At 44.3% G+C, this 6,000-nt stretch overlaps 1 protein-coding gene across 2 annotated transcripts in view; it reads left to right on the top strand.

The window, feature by feature from the left end:
- The first annotated feature begins 744 nt into the window (after nucleotides 1-744).
- Nucleotides 745-6,000, top strand: part of FRS2 (fibroblast growth factor receptor substrate 2) — a 54,571-nt gene continuing 49,315 nt past the window's right edge. Inside the window, exon 1 of one of the 2 annotated variants that reach the window (XM_029597213.1) lies at nucleotides 745-1,120. The gene's annotated coding sequence lies outside the window, so the exon portion shown is untranslated. Of the gene's footprint in view, nucleotides 1,121-1,147; nucleotides 1,390-6,000 lie in introns of those variants that run through there. The other variant, XM_029597214.1, reaches the window with a different exon arrangement.

The following is a 6,000-nucleotide window of genomic DNA, read 5'->3' as shown; positions in this document are numbered from 1 at the left end:
ATTAGAGATTCACATCGAATGTACTCATAGGAGAGCCAATATTAGCATATTTTTAGCTGAAGAAAAAGAACCCAGAAGCATAACACTGAATTTGGCAATAGCTGGTTGGCACTCCCCCCATCGACCTTTTGCTCTTTGGAAGAATGCAAAAGAAGGACCATCCGAGGAATCTCTTCTGCAACATTGAGCAAGACTGGAGCTCAATTGCTGGCAAGCGCGTTCACTGGTAGTGAATGGAACCGTGGGCTCTGAACGCAGAATGAGATATTGGTTTGCAATTATTTGTTCACAAAAGATTTGTTTACTTTTATATATTTCTTTTTGGAAGGCAGTGAGGCTTATGAGATCAGCCTGTCTGTCACCCACGAATAACTAACTATGCACCATAGTCTCAAGGCCACGGTGATGCTGATGATGGTCATTTTTTTTTAGTCCACATGAAATTGTCCCCTGAGAAGTTTTTTTTGGTGTTTTTATTGGGGGGGGGGGGGTTCATCCGAGCCACTCCAAAATTGTTTATGGCCCAGCAGCCCCCGGCTCCCCCTCCTCCGCGCACTTACCGTTACCAGAGACGCTTCCCCCCCTCCCTCCCGCGGGCACGGCCCACAGGCCGCCCTCCCGTAACCCCTAGCGAACCCGATTGGGACCGAGCTGCGCCTGCGCAGCCCCCCCTCGCCCCGCCTTCTCCAGCCCACGCTGCGGTCCTGCCCCCCCCCCCCCGCCTCCCGACGCCGCCGCCGCTCGGGGCGCTGCTAAAGTAAAAGAAGGAGATGGGGAAACGGTCCAGGCGCGCTGCGGGCGGGGAAGGAAGAATCACGGCGGCGTCTCTCGGCGCTCACCCAACCTTTTGAAAAAAGTTCGTCCCGCAGGCGGGAAGACGTTTCACCCTCCTCCTCTGTCAGGCACCGCTCTAGTCACCCGCAGAGCGCCTGGAAGCGAGGAAGGACCCGCAGGGTTGCCCTGTGACGGAAGCAGTAGCAGCCCTCCCCCCCGCTCCACATCCTGCGTCTTTTGTCCGGGCGAGGGCAGGCTGGGTGTCGGCGTCTCCGGGCCCGGCGCCCGCGGCGGCGGATGTCACGGTGAAAGCGGAGGCCGCGGATGTGGCGGAGATCGAGAACAGGTGCGGCCGGGGCCTGAGGCCCGTGTCTCGGGGTTGTAGCCGCTGCCTGGGGTTTGGGGGGTGGCGATCACAGGATACCAGCACGTCCAGGCGGCCGGCCGCTTTCGCCTGCAGTGCAACTAGCCCTTTGGCCCCTGAGTAGAAGTGGCCCTGCACAAAGCATGAGTTAGGAGCCGTGTCCGAGTGTTAACGTGTGCCCAGCGGAGTGCACCTTTATTATTTCGGGACCTAGGTGAATTCAGGCTGTAAGCGTCTTATTCCAAGAGCAGGTATGACCGCTGGCACCTGTTGGCTCAACACATGCAGGAAACTTGTGACTTTGCATATTACACCCTTTATTTAGTGTTCCAAAATGCAGCAAGTTATGTGTATAAACTTCATCAAGCAAGAAAGTATAAAGGATTTAGGTGGAATGAACCAACAATTCTGCTTCCATGCTGTGCACGACAAGCAAAATTACTGCTATCTGCCAGTTCAAATTATCCGTTTTTAGTCTTGTTTATATAGGGAAATTGCCCTGTTTGTCTGTACCCTTCCTAATACATTTTGAACTGTTCATCCAACTTCATTCAAAATTGTGCCACAGGTGGAGTGCCCAGTGATGTCGCTAGCACTACATATCCCTCTTTCTATTCATTTCCGATAGTGGAACTGGCCTGTTCAGTTATCTCAGGGAGGGCACAGCACATTAAGTCATTGAAGACTTCACTTATTTTCTAGGTTCCCTATAGAGAAAAAAAATATCCGTTTAATACTATCCTTAGTACACAGAAATTCACATAATGAACATTGTCATAAAACCATGTACAAATTTCTGTACCAAAGAAGGAAACTTTCACACATCTCCTTGTTTAAGTTCTGGAAGATGTTCTTCTGCAGTGCCCTCAACTTCTATAAACACTATTAATACTTGGTAGTGACTTATTTCTCCATAACATCACCAAAATCCATCCTGAGCACACTATAGAACCCTTATACACTCTCTCATCTCCTGCTTTGACCACTGCAGCTTGCTTCTCATCATTCTCCCTTTGAACCCTCTATCCCCAATACAGTCTGTTCAAAACTCAGCTATGAAAGAAATCACCCTGTTTCATTAGGACCATGTGACTACCTCCCCTTTTTCTCAAGCCATTCTATTGGCTCCCCATCCATTTCCACACACAGCTCAAGCTTCTCCTCACCTGCAAGTGAATTCACTGTGTAGCATCTCTTACCTTCTCCTACACCCCTCATTGCAATGAGTTGCTTTCATCCGTGCTCTTTTCCTCCAGTACCACCTCTCTGCCCTTTCCACTTTGTGGCATTGCATGCGTGAAATAAACTTCCTGAGTAGGTGCATTATGTGCTCTCTGGCTATGTTGAGGCAGCTTTTGAATCTTAAACACTGGCTGTTCTAGATTTTAACTGTTTTCTGTATTACTTACAATTTCTGATGCCTCTTTGACTTGGATGCGTGCCTGGAAGATTTTATGGAGTAGGAACCATCTCGTGTATCTGTACATTGCTGCGTGTATCTAGTAACATTATAAAAATGAGTTATAGGAAGCAGCCTTTTGCAGATCTCACTCATCGGAGATGTTTTGTCTTACATACTGACTTTATCTCTTCTGTAGCAACTGACCTGTTTGAAAGTTTTTCATTTTTCATTTGGTCTTTTTTTTTTTTTTTTTTGTGATGTATCTTCCTAGTCTTTATCTTTTACAGGGGCAGATACAATTAAATGTGCCCAGGTTTGCACATGATTGGATGTGTGTTTTGGACGTGCTAGACTGGCAACCCATGCAATAAGGAGACTAGTGCATCCAAAATGTGCACCCAAACAAATGCGTAACTGATTGCACCCATCACATGTAAATTCCATTAGATGAGGTATGGCTATTATCATCTGATGTAGAAAATCACTGGGCGCCCAACACATATTTAACACAGCAAATTTAACTCTGGTTCCAGAGGTGGCGTGAAGTCAATCTGCGACTCAAGGGCTCATGAGAAGTTTAAAAAAATATGGTGTCCTGTGGTTCCTCCTACTTAGTATCGTTGTGGCACTTAAATTTACTGCTTGCGATGTTGAAAAATAAATTTATATTGGCTTGATTTTAAAAAATAAAAAATTCTTTTAGATGCACAATTTGGATGCCCATAGCAAAATCAGCCAGAAGAAGTAGGATAACAATGTATGCTTATATTGGGCACCCATTGTAATTGTGGGTGCCCAATGCATTTTGAGGGCTAGGGAGGCACAATTCTCCCCCAGCGAGTCTGTCTTTACGCAGCCCTTCATTTAAATACTGCATCGGGCGCCAGGGGATGTGGCTGCATGTGCATTAGGAAAACGGCACTCAACATGAGCACCTATTTTCACCGTGCTTCTTATTGTATTGACCCCACAGTTTCTTTGCTGTCTGAGCTTTTGTTACTTTCCTTGTGCTATTGCTCCCTTCATTTTTTTCTCTTGATTTTTATCTGTGCCACCACCCAGCTGACTCCTTCCTCTGATATGGCAAGGAGTGGAAACTTATTTGGAGAACTTGTGTGCCAGCCTCACTTTTCTTGTCCATGTTTTGAGTTGTTGGGGGTTTTTTGTACTTGTTTTTCTTTCTTTTTTTTTTTTTTTTCTGCCCTGCTTTTGATTCTTTGCTCTACCCTTCTTTCACCATCTTTTCCTTTTCTTCCCATCCTTTTTGTACCTGATATGGTCTTTCCTCCTCAGCCTGGCTGTGGTGGAAGGTCACCTCAGACCTGGTCTGGCTACAGCATTAGCTTACAGGCTGGTGCCAGCCACCAACTTTTAGGCAACCTGATGCCTAGGGGTTTTCCAGGCCTGGTTATGGTATTCTGCAAACTAAGCTTCACCTAGCTCCTTCTTTTAGAGATGCTGATTTTCTCCCCTGTGAATATTTATCTAGCAGTTATGGAGTGATTCAGGGACTTGTTTTATACCGTGTCTGATGGTTGATGTCATAGTAAAGTTTCTGTAAAGGCGGTTTATTTATTATTTTTTATATACCGACATTCGATCTCAATTGAGATCACACCGGTTTACATTCAGGTACTGCAGGTATTTCTCTATCCCCAGAGGGCTTACAATCTAAGTTTTTGTACCTGAGGCAATGGAGGGTAAAGTGACTTGCCCAAGGTCACAAGGAGCAACAGCAGGACTCGAACCCTGGTCTCCTGGTTCGTAGCTCACTGCTCTAACCACTAGGCTATTCCTCCTCCCTCAACGAAGCGCATAAAATAGACAATGGCAACAAAATTGTCTATTTCTTCTGTTGTAATGTAATTTTCGCTTTCAGTGTTATGCGCTTCGGGTTTATGTGCTTCGTTGGTCCTGTCTAGAATCACTTTGGAGGATAACAGTAATCTCAGTAAAAGAGCAAGCAGCTAGCTACGTACAAGGAGATCTTTTTAAGGTAACCTTTGGTTTTCAAAGTGGATGAGACAAATACAAAAAATTGTTTAAGCAACCTATTTAAAAGCAGAAATAGCAGAAAAAAAAAAGAATCTGGTGCAACCTCATCTTGAGTATTGTGTGCAGTTCTGGTCACCACATCTCAGGAAAGATGTAGCAGAATTAGAAAAGGTACAGAGACTTGCAACCAAAATGATAAAGGGGATAGAACCTTTCCCCTATAAAGAAAGGCTAAAGAGGTTAGGACTAGAGATGTGCATTCGTTTTATTTATTTATTTAAATTCTTTTAATATACCGATGCTCAAGACCAGGTCCTATCGTACTGGTTTACAATAGACTAGGGGGGTGAAACCAGTTAACTCTGAAAGCGAAAATTACATTACAACAGAGGAAATAGACAATTTTGTTGCCATTGTCTATTTCGTCTCATTTTGGGAGTGTCCCGAAACAATAAAATGTTGAAATTTCATAAAATTAGTATTTTGAATTAGTGCGCAATAATGGGACTTAGTGCGCATTAACAGGATGTGTGCACTAAGTGCCCTGAACCATTTTAAAAACAAAATTAAACAGATAACCTGAAATGAAAAGAACATAAAAAAAAATCAGTGCACATCTCTAGTTATGAATCTAGCTTGGAGAACAGACGACTGTAGGGAGATATGATAGAGGTCTATAAAATAAGTAGAATGATACGAGTAAATGTTAATCAGTTGTTTACTTTATCGAAAAATACAAAGACCAGGGGACACACAATGAAGTTACTGGGTAATACATTTAAAACTAATAAGAGGAAATATTTTTTTACTCAACACACAATTAAGCTTTGGAATTCATTGCCAGAGGATGTGATGAAAGCTATTATGTAGCTGCATTTAAAAAAAGGTTTGGACAGGTTACTGGAGGAATAGTCCATTAACCACTATTAAGGTGGAGTTGCAGAAATCCACTACTTATTTTTTGGGATAAGCAGCTTGGAATCTACCCCTGGGATCCTGCCCAGGTACTTGTGACCTGGCTTGGCCACTGTTGCAAACAGGATACTGGGCTTGATGGTCCTTTGGCTTGATGTCCTCTGTTTTAGGAGACTGGGTGTTTGGCTTCCAGTGATGAGCAGCTTCTCTGAATGCAAGGTGTGCTCAGAATAGACTCTTCCTTTGAAGTTTTTCCTAATAGATATCTATCTATCCCATAGTGCCATCTATGCTTTTTGTTAAATATTGTGTTCATTTTTGTCCTGCTTTTGGGCCTATGAGGTGCAGCTGAATCAGGTAGCCCAAGCGAAAGGGTGTTTATCATTGTAAGGAGGGTGATATAGCAAGACGCGGTAGGGAGGGAGCAAGAAAGTTTAGGTTTGATTGGCATCAGGGTAGGCCTGCAGGAAGAGCCATGTTTTGATGCCTTTATTGAAGTTGGGTAAAGAGGGTTCAAGGCGGAGAGAGATGGGGAGTGAATTTCATAGGA

Source organism: Rhinatrema bivittatum, chromosome 4 (assembly GCF_901001135.1).
Source record: "Rhinatrema bivittatum chromosome 4, aRhiBiv1.1, whole genome shotgun sequence".
Lineage (NCBI taxonomy): Eukaryota > Metazoa > Chordata > Amphibia > Gymnophiona > Rhinatrematidae > Rhinatrema > Rhinatrema bivittatum.
Note: the sequence above shows the minus strand (reverse complement) of the source record. Positions and strands in the feature narration are given on the sequence as shown.